The sequence below is a fragment of the Tachypleus tridentatus genome, chromosome 13 (genome assembly GCF_004210375.1).
Source record: "Tachypleus tridentatus isolate NWPU-2018 chromosome 13, ASM421037v1, whole genome shotgun sequence".
NCBI classification, from domain to species: Eukaryota; Metazoa; Arthropoda; class Merostomata; order Xiphosura; family Limulidae; genus Tachypleus; species Tachypleus tridentatus.
In genome coordinates, this window is record NC_134837.1 from 90,809,389 (window position 1) to 90,824,336 (window position 14,948).

Sequence of the window (14,948 nt, forward strand, 5' to 3'; positions counted from 1 at the left end):
ATATTACCATTTCAAATAACCGGAAATTTGTTGCTGTTTGGCGTTTTATGGCGTAAAGCAACTAGGCTATTGCGTCAAATTACGAGTAAAAAACTAAAAATAAAGTAAAATTATTAAAATTCGTAAAATGGAATCGAATTAAAAACCAAAGTGCAATTTATGAATTAAAAGCTTAAATAGCGTTAAAAAGCCGAATTTCTTAAAATATTTGAAACATTTGTCAGGTGGACAGTGTCACCACCGCCAATGACACTGTCTAGTGTCAAAGGTAAACCTGTGGACAAAACATGTCTAAAATGGTATTGTTGTTTAGAGTCGTAATGACGGCACGATAATAAAATGTGGCCTATTATGACTTGGGTGTCACACAGACCACATATTGGTGAATCAGTCCCAAATAAACTAAAATGATGACCAATGCATAGTCTAGTTAGGACAACTTCCTCCTTCCAATCCTTATGAAAACAATAGGCCAAAGTCCAATAGATGGTTTTACCTGGAAAAGCTTGTTATTACATTGCTCACTCCAAGGCAACTACCAATAGGATCATAGTCCAAGTATGGAACAGGCATGACAGTAATAGTGTCAGAGCAGACAGACTTAGCTGCGGTGTCAGCGAGCTTGTTCCCACGAATACCAATGTAGCCTGTTATCCAGGATAGAAGTAGACGTTAGAGACAAATGGTTCAGTCTGTTTTGGATATCGGCGAGAACAGGGTGAGAAATAACGTGAAGTGATTCCATGACCAGTAGAGAACTAAGTGAGTTTGTATAAATAGTGCAGTTCGTGTACTGCACAGCTCCTATGTGATCCAGGGCATGGGAAATGACATACAATTTGGCAGTGAACACAGAAACTGTAGAAAGGATCCTATGTGCAATTTCAGAACCGCGAAAAACCGTGGCAGAGCCCACAGAGTCACGTGATTTCGAACCATCCGTATAAATGGGAATGGAGGGATGGCTCGAAAGATGTTCGGAAAATAGAAGATGGTACTTTCAATTAAGTGTATTAGCATTTCTAAGATGACTCAAAGAAAGGTGACATCTGGAGATGGTAATAAGCCATAATGGGATGGGCTTACCAGTCGATACACTAATGTCATTCAAGGACAAACCCAGTTCATCCAACTGTGCCTGGATACGAAGGCCAAAAGGAACAACAACAGACCATCAGTTCTGAAAAAAACATAGTTCACTGAGGAAGGAAAATATTACTCCAGATGGAATGATGTGATAAGGATCGATGTTTTGAAGCATACAATAAAGACAGTAGCAAATGGCACAGGTAAGATGATGTTCATGAGACTCTGTGTACAAATTCTGGACTAAGGAAGTGCGGAAAGCCCCGGAGCAGAGCTCTGAAGTACCTGATGATGAACGGGTCCAGCATCTTTAAGGCTGAAGTTCTGGCTGAGCCATATACCAGTGACCCATAGTCTAGCTTCGATCGAAAAAGAGCACGATATATCTTTGCTATAGAACATCGATCTGCTTCCTACGAGGTGAAAGAGAGGACACAAAAGGTGATCAGTGCCCTTGTACACTTGACTCATAGCTGCTTGATGTATGATATAAAGGTCCGCCTACAGTCAAAGATAAATCCCAAAAAAGAAGGTAGTGGTCTGAGAGTATACACTCTACGGAGCGAACCTCTCCACATCTATATCAGCACCTCCCCAGAGGGGATTATGTCAGTTAAAGTTTCTCATGTTTAGAATTGAGAAGACAGCTGTTCAATAAGAGCATAAGAAAAGTCTGATTGATCGCAGGTCTTTCCAGGAGACAGGTAACACAGATGGCTATGTCCTCCAAGGCTATGTCAAGTGGCAAAGAAAGGGCGGGCACATGCTGAAAGACCAGAAGTGCCACCCATCCATGCACATAATTAAAATGTCCCAAATGAACCGGTTTGAACCGGATTATAGCGGTTTATAGTTGTTCAAACTGGATAGAACTGGTTTGTGCTGGTTTTCAACAGGATCGAAACAGTTTAATCTGGTACAAATCAGTTGTATCCGGTTTTGGCTGGCTCAGATAGGTTCAAAACCCTTTCAGCTGTTTAATGCTGACCTGTATCAGATTCAACTAGTTTAGGACCGGTTTAATTTAGAATGACTATGGACGAGTTAAAAGTAGTTTGACCTATGTTATCTTCTCATGAAATAGGCAGTTATTATCTACTTCCTGATTTATAACATATCGAGTAAAGTATCAAGCTTTATTTCATCAATAAACTTCTCTCTGATGTTATTAGTAGGTTCAGAATCAATGATTCTAACATATATGGAAATTCCTAGGTATAATAAAGGCAGCATCAGTTATGGGATATAATTACTTATAACAAGCTATGGTGTAAATGTTCGATCTGAAATAATCAAACTATTAGATTACAGTAAAGGTTCAGTGAGATATAAGAATTACTGAATCAGATTATGTAGAAACAATGAACTTTCATTATTAGATAATAAAGAGATTTCTGTGGACCCAGTCAAACCTTGTAGGGTTAAGTAAGCACAGTATCTTCATTTCTCACTCGTGCAAAGATACCATATGAGGAATGACAGCTTGCTTTGTTGCAATATCCTCGATTTTGATATGAAAACGAAAATATTTTAATTAACATTTATTTTTGCGCTATTCGTATGAAAGTAAAAACGTCTACAGATGTAATTCATCATTATCAAAGTCTGATTTTAATTTATAGCATTCGCTTGGCAAGTTTTTACATTTTCCCATCATCCTGAATAATAGGCTTACCCATCCTCGTATGCACCAGTGTACACATCTCTGCGCGCATGTACCAGTATATGCTTTGAGCTGAAATTTGAATGATCTATAACTTCTTCAAAAATTTGAAATAACATAAGATATTTTTCCCTAGTTAACTTCATAATAGCTTATGGAACATGAACATGTAGGTTGTGTGTGTGTATATATGCTGACCTATATCAGATTCAACTAGTTTAGGACCGGTTTAATTTAGAATGACTATGGACATTTTTGATTTCTCTTCGATTCAGAGATATTACACACCCTTTGTCTAAAGCAACGTCTCACTAAAATTTGTACATGCCAGTACCGTAAATTCAAAATTATAGATAATGTATATCAATAAACATAATCAATGTATTATTTCCTACAAAGAATTCTGTAGCCAAATCTAAATTATTGCCATACAAATTAAAGTTATTTTTACACAAATATTTCTTTAAATGTTTTCAACGTGTTTAATTTCGCAACAAAAATATTGTCGAGAAAGTAGTTCAGATATGTATTATTGCGTCGCTTTTCTTCAAACATGTTTTATTCGCTAAGACAAAGTAGTCCTAAAAAGTATATCTTATACGGATAATTGAGAGAAAAAAACAAGTTTCAAGATGCATTATTATACCAAAAATTAATTTTAATACGTATTACTATTATAGACAAAATACTTCCACGAACCTACTGAATGAGCTACTTTCCTCATAAAGCTACTCATCAAAACGTTTCTGATTTCTCTTCGATGTTGGCCCTGATATGGCCTAGCGCGTTAAGGCGTGCACTTCGTAATCTGAGGGTTGCGGGTTCGCGCCCGAGTCGCGCCAAACATGCTCGCCCTCCCAGCCGTGGGGGCGTTATAATGTGACGGTCAATCCCACTATTCGTTGGTAAACGAGTAGCCCAAGAGTTGGCGGTGGGTGGTGATGACTAGCTACCTTCCCTCTAGTCTTACACTGCTAAATTAGGGACGGCTAGCACAGATAGCCCTCGAGTAGCTTTGTGCGAAATTCCAAAACAAACAAACAAACATTCTCTTCGATGCAGAGATATTACACACTCTTTGTCTAAAGGAACGTCTCATTAAAATTTATACATGCCAGTTATAGATAATGTATATCAATAAACATAATCAAATGAGATAAATATAATTTAAAGAAAGGTTTTATTTATTGATAGCATTATAAATGGGATTACTGTGGTTTTAATTACAAATATTTACATAATTTGAATGAAATATGTTAAAATTACTGAAAAGATTTCCTTAAAATTTTGTTTGACAAAGAAATGTACATATATATCGTATTTTGATAAGTATATATTCATATATCATCGTTAATACGATGTATCATTTTAAGTAGACAGTCTTGGTGTTTCCCTGTCGTACAGCAACAAGTCTTTGGTTTTACAATGCTGAAATCTGGGGGTTAGATATATCTAGTAGCTCATTGTGACTTTACTGTGAGAATATACACACAGCTAATAATGGCTACTACAGAACCCCCAGTAACACAAAATATACGCATTTTACATGAAAAAGAACAACACTGGAATCTCTTATTATATTGTTCATTTCTATCTTTAGTGAAAGATTTGTATCTGTTTGTTTAAAACAAAAATATTTCTTTTTATTTCATAGATGCTGAATAATAATTATTAACGTGAAGAAGAAATACCCATGTTTACATGACTTTTTGATGAAAGGTAAGTAATGTTTTTACTAGTTTTTAATTTGATGGAAAGTTTATGCCATGGCAAAATAAATAATACTAATACAGTAATATACATATAAGTAATATTTTATGCTTGTTTATATTCTACCATAGAAAATTAACTTTTCCAAGATACTCACGTGAGCTTTATTATCTCATCAGAATCTGTATTCATCTATAAACATATTTCCTAGATATTTTTGGCTTTGAAGTAAAATGTTCTGAAAACAAATTAAGCAATCTGTGCAAATTAAGGAAATCTGTTACTTGTTAAAATAGATATTAACTAGCCAGACATTACTGACTATTGCTTCATGAATGAATTTTTTTAACTTCTTAAATGTATCTAGCGATTCCATTAATATTTTTCGGTTGATTGTTAATACGAGTGAGGATCATGTAAGTGAATACAACATATATATGTAAAAACGGTTCGTTTGGGTTAAGAATTTTTTGTTGTTTTTTTTACGAAGAAAAGCAAACATGTGGTCAGCGTCTGGTCAGTTACCTCTTCCTTTCTTTGTGAACCTGATGATGACCGAAGAAGGTCGAAACGTTGTTCGCTCCTCTACATAAAAAAATTTCAACCCAAACGAGCCGTTTTAACACATATATTTCCTCTACAAGTGGGTTTTCTCGACATCAACATAGTCGAAATAGTTATATCTGTGTTTATCAAGAACCTTTAGACTTATACAATGATTGTGGCCAAGGTTTTCATTGAACCAAAGACAAATAAGTTAAAAACATTGCGTAGTTACTAGTACCAGGTAACAGATAATAAATGTTGGTACCTAAGTAACGTAACATGTTAGTATTTTCACTTTTCACATGGGGGGCAGATATAAATGAAGATAACATGAGGTTATACAATTTTGCGACATGGCGCCTTATCCACCATATGTTCTCGTTTGTATTTGCGCTAAACAACCCTTAAAAACACTTACAAATTTATAGTAACTTGTCCAAAAAATCTCACCCTGTATAAATATATCAGTTGCGTTACTATAATATTTTAGCATTTTTAATACAATAAGGTCGTAAAATGGCAATTAGGTATAACCAGTACTTTTACCTCATTAGATTGGTTATTGAACTATCTGTAGAAAAACTTGAGCGTTTACTTTTAACTAGATCAGACACTTATTTGATAACTCAACTGGCCGTTTTGGGCACTTTTGGTCATTACTTTTGTTCTCATAGAGTATAAATATTTCATACACTAAACGTCCATAGAAATCCCTTATTGGTCTTTTTCAATGATCTATAATCATAAATGAGCCAATAAAAGATCGCTGAACCTCTATTCTTTCTCGTAAGCAAAAATATTTTACAAATTTAAGCAGTAATTATTCCAAATGATAGAATGGCAATGTCAGATCACAACGAACGCACAATATGCTACTAAAGTAGGGTTTTGCAGAGGGCATCAATAAATGTTTTGTTTTTTTGCAGAATGTCACAATGATTAAAAATATCACAAAATGTACCCTAATAAAAGCAAATATAAATATAATGTTCAGATAACTAACAACCCACTGCTCTTACACCCAATACATCTTGGAACTTAGTTTCAATATAAGTGGATTAGACATCACTATAAATATTAATACTTAATAGTATTAACCTAACATATTATCAATATATATCAATCCCTGAATGAAAGTCAACTCCAAAACTAGCATCGAATAATGTACAGAAACTTCGAATCTCAAATGAATTCACGGACTAGTCTCAATGATATTTTAGGTGGCGCTAGCTTAATACAGAAAGTTGGAGTTATTAATAAAAGTTATCCAGCCTGAGTCATTTTCTAATACTTTAGGAAATAGTACAATGTTCAAAAGAATAAACAAAACAAAATGTTCAAACTAAGTTAATCATAATTAAGTAATTAACAAACTTTCAAAATAACCAGCCAATAAAAACCATTGTTTAGTTTCTGCTGAAGAAAATAAACATTTTTTCAAAAAGTTATCACGAATTGGAAAGATTCCAATCAAATTATGAGTTATGTTGATCATCAGCATCAATATCCAATCACTGATTATCCCTATCTAAATTGTAACAATCTGATTACATTTCAACATTGACGAAAAACATTTGTGATACACATTTTCTATTTATTCACAACAAAAAAAGAGATAAAAAGCTAGAGAAGGTGGTTAACATTAACAACGAACGACTTTCTTTGTGAACCTGAAACAAAGACAAAGTGTGACATAAAATCACAAGGTTAGTTTTTGTCTTGGAACCAAAAACAAACAAATAATGAGTTTCTAGAACATGTGTTTCACGTGCAATTAAAAGCCAAGTGATGTAGAGCAAACACTTTAATGTTTCAATTTATCTGTTAGCTACTAAATAATGGAGAAAAATTTTAAAATTAATAAAACTAAAGAATAACACAGAGTTAAATCAGTAAATAAAAGTAAAATCCTAAAATAACAAAATAAACGGTTAATTTAAGAAACTAATTGCTTTTCCTCTTGTCTTTCACTGCTAAATTAGGAACGGCTAAAGCAGATGGACCTCATGTAGACTTGCAAGATGAAAACAAGATTCACTTCATGATGACGAGACTTGTTGAGAAACTGACGAATTCGAAGAAGGTCGAAAGCTCTTCTATGTAAAGTGTTTTCACAAACAAGTATTCACTTATAAATCAAGCAACCACAACAATCTAAATACTGGAGTCGTAGAGTGCTTATAATGAACAAAAAACACGAAAGAAAGGAAAATGTATCACTTCAATCCTTCTTCACGATGGGCACCCTGAAGACTTGATAAAGAAGATAGAGCAAGACGAAAATTACTGATATACAACCATATTTTCTTATGTCAAAAGTTGCTCTGTAAAACGGCATAAAGTTGGAAAAATATTCAGTTAATACAAATCACTCGAAAACTCAGTATAGATAAAAATATCATTTACAATATCTTTTGTGATGTAAGTCCAAATACAATGAAGAAATAGAATAACTAAAAAAATATGTGCTTTAGGAACGTAATAGACAAATGTGCTTATACAATACCGCCTGTCTGCAATAGCTCATTCCGCCAAGAAGGAGACCATACGATAAACTGAAGTAATTCTAAAATATTTGGACAAGAATCATCCATATTACAAAGTGTTACCAACCGGTTTGGAATATGATTTTGTTTTGAATAAAAAATAACAAATAGTAACACTAAATGTATAAGAAAATAATATGCTGGGACTTACGTTTAGTTGGCGTAAGAAAAAAATAAACTACTTTTTTTCTCTTTTTCAAACAGAACTAAATCAAACTCCCAATGTAGAATTATGGACAAAAGTGATTCATGCGCTTCTTGAACTATGATTTCATGGTTGAGTTATTATCTATGAATATTTTTGTTTCTCTGTCGATGCATTGGATACTGTGATAATATTTTAGGAGTCAGAATAATTTACTAACAATTCTGCAGTTTAAAAGCAGTTTACATATCATAAATTGATAGCTTCAGTGCTAAAAACAATTTTGAAATATATACTTGTAAGGTATATTAAAACTTGTAGTAACGATCTTGAAATAAAAACATGTTAGCAAAAACTAAAACAAAGACAATTAAAATCACAGTATGAGTGTTAAAAAAATAACATTGTAGTGAAATGCATCTCCGTTAAACTGTTGAATACTTTGAAAACAGAAATTCATAATTTTTTACGTTTCCAACTGATCCATGTAGCGTTATCACAGAAATTATACGCCGTCAATAATGACCGGGTAGTTAGGGAACTTGTCTCACAACTTGAGAGTAGCGAGTTCGAATACCCGTCCCACCAAACATGCCCGCTCTTTCATCTTTGAGGGAGTTACAAATTACGGTTAATTTCACTGTTTGTCGGTAAAAGAGTAGCCCAAGAGTCGGCAAAGAGTGATGATGACTGGCCGCATTCCCTCCAGACTTTCCCTCCCAAATTAGGGACACTCGAAACACTGATAACCTATGTGTAGCTTTGCGCGAAATTTGAACAAACATTTTATTTGCTTAGACCTTACAGGACGTTTTTAATCAGAGAGAAACTCTGCCACTATTAAAAGCTAACAAATTTTAAATATTTCACGAACATTTGCTTATACAATTATGTAAAGTTGTTTATGTAGATGTATCCTTTCCCCTCAGTAACGATTTTATCAGTGATGAAAGATCAGAGACATAACTATTATAGACGTTAAAAAAAGTGATTTAATCTATAATTTTCGGTATATTTTGTTCAAATTATTGTTGGTGCTACTTTCTGAATAAAGCATTCCTGGTAATATTCATAGAAATAAAACTTTTACTCACCAAAATTCGGATTTTTCATAACTAGAAAAAATAAATTCTCCGCATATATTTTGATTTCTAACTCAATGCAATAAATATTGCATCTATCAATAAATAACACAATTCTCATCAACTAAGTATTTATACGGGATTCATAGGTGTGATAAGAAGTCTATTGTAATAAACTATAGTCCGATCATATGATACGCCATATAATGAAGGGCGTATTCCAAGTGTAAGATAAGATTACACTAAAACCTTTGCAGAACAACAAGCCTGACACTTGACAAATGAATAATGTCGCATTATAACAAGAAGCTGGAAGTGTATGATAATGATGATGACAGAACTTCCGCCACCGATCAACACAAATTGCTTTTGCAGAAGTCAGTCTTCAAACGTATTGGTAAGTATGTTACATTTACGTATCAAAATTTAGGTTTAGTCAGTTTTGCCATATAATTCTTTAAAAGGTGTAAACTACATACAAAGTCTTTTATGTTTAAATAAACTGATGTGGAATGTATATTCAATAATATTTTATTATATGATTGTTATACATATAAATTAATGTAAGTCTTATATATAATGTAAGTTTTAACACAAAACACGTTTCCACATTTATGTATTATGACAAACAATTATCAACTAATGAAATACCTCTTCTATATAAAAAAATGGAATAATTAAATAAATAAAAATACAACATATTAAAGAGACGCCACCTATTACGTTTTTTTCTCAGCTTTAATAATGCCGGTGTAGTTTACCACATGTTTATGCTTGTCAAATCAATAATTTCTAACACTTAATTTCAAATAAATTCTTAAAATAATATTTGTTGTTATAAGAAATATACGTTTAAGTATTCGATATTCATCTTACCAGCAAGCGTTTCAAATACGTAGAGTTAAGAAAATTAGTTTAGTAAATGTGTACTTTAAAGAAAATTAAAATTGTACTATTATTTTGCGATAGTTAATATTTTCAGTTTTGTAAAATAGATAACTTATTCCTCTTCCTCTCTTTCAGAATTTCAGCCTTTTTCCCAACACAATATGTTCTTACTCTAATGGGTTTTCTTGGTTTTTTTAACCTTTACGCCCTTCGTGAAGTATTGAATGTCGCTATAGTAGCCATGGTAAACAGTTTAAAAGTGGAAACAAATGTTACCATCATTTCTGAATGCCGATTACCTAATAATGAGAACTCTACAAATGCTGCAAAGGTTTGTTATTTTGTGCATATCTTATTAATATTTAGTTACAAATACAGTTTTTGTAACACACGTGCTTGCTAGAAAGACACAAAAATATAATTTAGTGTTAAGATTTGCTGGATAGGTGATAGTGGCTCTTAAGTATATTATTGAACTATATAAATTCCCACGTTATTCAAACTATTACCGTCTAAAGTCATATGAATCTCGCTAAAAGCTTAGTGAAATTTAAATAAAGAGAAGTGGATGCTCGAGAACTAAAACTAGATTCTGATAACTATCTAAGTGAGAAGCTTCCTCGGCAAACTCTATGAGAATAAATAGGAAATACTTAGATACATCTACTGAAAACCCTTCATAATCTTTGTAATGCCGCACAGAAAACAAATCTTGCAGAAAATGTCAAAAAAATGCTATAACAAGTGTTCTTTTATCGAATTAAATGTATTTAAGGTTTTGCCAGTTTGTAAACAGTCAGCCAATAGAAACACATTTGTGAACATCAACGTATTATAAAGCTACGGTATCACATATTGGTGTATATCAGTGAGAATACTTAGATACAGACCACTATTTGTATCATAACTCCTATTAAAGTCAGTCTTAATATTTTCCTACTACTGTATACACTCTTGGGCTACTTCAAGAGAATAATGAGAATGACCATGTAACTATAACGTCATGTATGAAAGATGTTCTTATTCTATGATGAGATGCAAACCTGCAATCTACGAGTTGATTATCTTAGTCATCAGACCATGCTAAGCTCTAACAAAGAGAAAATCAAGTGTAAGACCAAGGGCAGAGAAGTATGTAGTCTCGTGGAAAACTGCCATTTATTAACTCATTGGAACAAAACCAGCACATATAAAAAATTATTAGTAGTACCTTCACCGTTTAAACCCCATAAAAGTGATATGCATGTTAAAATTTTCTATAGTGCAATATTATCCAGTTACGTAATATATTCTACAGGAATAATTACTAGAAATATTAAACAAAGATTACATTTAATAATGATTATTCAATATTATGAGTAACGGACAAACCACAAAAAAAAATCACTCTGCCTTAGTTGAGCATCTTTGCTGTTAGCGGTGTATTCGGACCTTATCAGTACTAAACCAATATTTTTAAACATTTGTTTTCAATATACCTCCTTCTGTTCTGACTCAACATATCGCATTAGCTCAACATTAGCTCTTTTCGGATCACTGAGATGTCATCGCCTTCTCTTGTTTTTTTCCCTTCTATCAATTGAAATGCTTATCCAAAATACACGAATTTTAACAAATACTTATTAAACAATGTCTAGTTTTTGCTTAAAGTCATACATTTAGATTTACTTTTTCTATCATTTTTTACGCTGTGAAAATTCCAAAACTTTGTTTATGGTCACGTTTTGGCTGTTTTTTTAGTGTGAACATTTTCATTAATTTCAGTTTTCTAATGAATTAGTCCTCCGGTGAGACAGAAGTATGCCTACGGACTTACAATGATAAAATTCTAGGTTCTATTTCTCGCGGTGGACACAGCAGATAACCCAATGTTGTTTTGCTTTAATACAAACAAACTAAAAGTGTACATCTTAACCATTTATCACTTCACTCAACTTAGTGTGGCACAGTGGTATGTCTGCAGAGGTATACCGCTATAAACCGGGTTTCAATAGCCATAGTGGACAAAATATAAATAGCATCTTGTGTAGCTTTGTTTTTGTTGTTTTGAATTAAGCACAAAGCTACACAATGGGCTATCTCTGCTCTAACCATCACGGGTATCGAAACACGGACTTTAACGCTGTAAGTTCGCAGACATACCGCTGAGCCATTGGTGAGCCTATGTAGCTTTGTTCTTAATAATAAAAATAAAACAAACTCTATGGCAGCATTATTGTGTTATATTATTGATAAATGTAAAAAAAACAAAATCTAGAATTAAATTATTGATGTGGAAGGGTAAATATCACATTTATTTTCCAAACTTCAGAATAAGTTCAGACTCAAAAACTTAAAAAAAAGTAAAACGGCGCATTTGATTTACAAATGAAAGAAAACACTGTATAGAAATTTAATGGTAAATTAATTGCTTTATTGAACCTAAAATAATTTATACATTACATTAACGGAATGTCGTAAACCACTTTCAATTTTAATATTTTGTTCTGCTTAATTTTACTATATCAGAACATTTGGCAAACACATTACTGAAATGATTTGGGTAGTTATTGTTTTCAATCTCACCTAGTAATGCTATTTTTAAACTTCTCCATTTGTAATCTCATTGACATTAAAAACGCACACTTGCAAAACTAATTTGTACTTGAACACTGCAGAAAGAGTCACGTATAATTATAATTTGATGCCAGTGGGATTCGGACCCGCAACCCTCCGATGATCCGTCGAACGCCTTAACACGCTTGGCCATGCCGTACGTGAAAGAAAAAAAATATTATTTTCGAAAGTCTGCATAACTGATTTATGAAAAATCTGTTATTAAAACCAAAACAGTTTTTATGAAGTTTAATTTCGCAGATCTGTGTTGTCAGTTATAGATCTTAAAATAAAGATATGATCTACAATAATTTAAACGGTTTTGCTATGTAACGTTAATTATTTAACAGTTGTGTTTCTGTAATTGATCATTCTTGTTCTTTTTCAACCTCAAAATATTCTAAACTAAATTTTAATGTATAAATAAATATAATGCAAAACAAGTACATATTACAAATCTTTACGCATTAATAATTTACTTAATTCAAATGGAAATATCTAAAATTCACGCAAAGTGTTTTGGGTTTGTTGGCTTAGGCTGTTTGCACGAAGCTATAGAAGGTCTATCAGTGCATAACCGTCTCTAATAATTACTTGATGGACTAGATAGAAGGTAATTATTCAACAGTAGTTACTGATAATTCTTAAGCTATTATTGCTTGACCAATTAGTTGTTTTCAACGTATACTCTGGAGGTGGTAGCGCGTTTTTGTTTCGTTTTTGTGTGGAAACGAGATCCAAATAATAAGCTTTCTGATTCACAGTCACAATATGATAGCCCCTAAATCGTACCCACCAAGCATCTTGAGGGAAATTTATATTCTTTCTTGTTGTTTACAGTTTTATCATTCATCTTTTAATGTTGTCATATACTCTATATTTTCTAACTATTGTTTTCTGTTTCCTTTTCTTTAACAGGAGGCGAGTTTCAGTGGGATGAAAAGATACAAGGAATTGTTCTAGGTTCATTCTACTACGACTATGTGGTGACTCAGATCCCTGGAGGCCGGATGTCAGAAATTTATGGTTCTAAATGGTTATTTGGTGGATGTTTATTAACCACTTCAGTTTTAAGTCTATTGATTCCTGTAATTGCAAGGTTAAATGTTGTGGCTTTGATTGTCGCTCGGATTATACAAGAATTGGTAGGAGTAAGATTTCAAATTAAAGTATTTCTATTAAAGATACACATATGGTCATTGTACTGAGCTATTTTTACGGAATATTTCCTATAAAGCTGTACGTATAATCAAATCGAGTTACTCATTTACAATTAGATTAGAGGTATCGGAATTGATTATTAAAAATGAAGCGAAACATGAAGTAATATAAACAACAGCCTGTAATATAATTTAAAGGAAAAATATTTTAGCATGCAGAAACTTTTCTATATAGGTTTACTATAATGCAATAAATCATTAGTCAAAATAAATAATGTATACTACCAGTTTTATTAGGTTGTCCAGAAATGAATGTCGGAATTCTCACGATGACATTTAGAAACTTAATATTGAGTACCTTATCGTTGATCACTCACAAGGTGTCTTACTTGTCTACTGTTTCAACTCTACTCAAAGAAAGTTTCTCAACTCCCAAGACAGCATTGACAGAAAGTCTTTTGTCTGATTTTCCTTTACGACTTTAAACTTGGACCAAAAACTACCGAAATTACACGAAACATCAAACCAGGCATTCGGCCATGGATCTGTTACTGAACGTATAATTCAACGTTGATTCCAAATGTTTCAACATGGAGATGAAAGTCTTGAAGACTACGAAGGAGGTGGAAGGAAGCCATCCTTAGATGAAAATATATTGAGGGAAGCAGTTGAGACAGACCCTCGCACAACAAGTACGTGAGCTTGCTGAAAAGCTAAGCACAAGCAAATCAAGCATTATCAGCCACATGGTGCAATTGGAAAGACGAAAAGTTGAATAAGTGGGTTCCACGTGAGCTGACTGAAGATTAACAAAATCGGCGTTATGAGACCTGTTAAAGATGACGCTTCAAAAATTGAACGAATTGGAAATCGAGGGTCTTGTTCATCCACCTTATTCCCCAGATTTTTCCCCTACAGATTTTTATTTTTCGAGCACTTTGACAACTTTTTGAACAATAAACGCTTTCAAACCAAGGCAGAAGAAGCTTTCGGGGAGTTCATTAACCGTAAAAACACTGATTTTACAGCAAGGGCATAAACAGCATCGTTACACGTTGTAAAAGTGTATTGAAGCATGTTTTACAACACTACCTTATGCTTTTCCAATCCTCGCAGATCAAAAACGACATTTATTTTTGAACATTTTAAAAATTTATAAAAGCTTACACCGATAATTCTCATTTGAAAATGTTATTACACTCTTCTCAAAGTTTTCCACTCAATACTAAATATGCTCACCCATTAATGTTCTCTCCGTCTTTAGTGTATACCAAACGTAAGCACCCACACATATATCTATGTGTGTGTTTGTTTGTTTTTTTTCATTTTGCGCAAAGTTACAAAAGGGCTATTTGTGCTAGCCGTCCCTAATTTAGCAGTGTAAGACTAAAGGAAAGGTAGCTAGTGATCACCACCCACCACCAACTCTTGGGCTACTCTTTTACTAACAAATACTGGAATTGACCGTTACGTTATAACGCCTCAACAGCTGAAAGAAAGAGTATGTTTGGTGCAACGAAAATTCCA

At 33.1% G+C, this 14,948-nt stretch overlaps 1 protein-coding gene and 1 pseudogene across 6 annotated transcripts in view; one reads left to right on the plus strand and one right to left on the minus strand.

Annotated features, from left to right (window-relative positions):
- Positions 1-9,173, minus strand: part of LOC143238219 (putative inorganic phosphate cotransporter) — a 41,924-nt gene extending 32,751 nt beyond the window's left edge. For 4 of the 5 annotated variants that reach the window (XM_076478264.1, XM_076478262.1, XM_076478263.1 and 1 more), the window contains exon 1: positions 8,791-9,173. The gene's annotated coding sequence lies outside the window, so the exon portion shown is untranslated. Of the gene's footprint in view, positions 1-4,616; positions 4,698-8,790 lie in introns of all 5 variants that reach the window. The other variant, XM_076478261.1, reaches the window with a different exon arrangement.
- Positions 9,067-14,948, plus strand: part of LOC143236217 (sialin-like) — a 30,968-nt pseudogene continuing 25,086 nt past the window's right edge. Inside the window, exons 1-2 of the transcript XR_013019511.1 lie at positions 9,067-9,175; positions 13,180-13,462. The product of XR_013019511.1 is annotated as a sialin-like (transcript). The remainder of the gene's footprint in view (positions 9,176-13,179; positions 13,463-14,948) is intronic.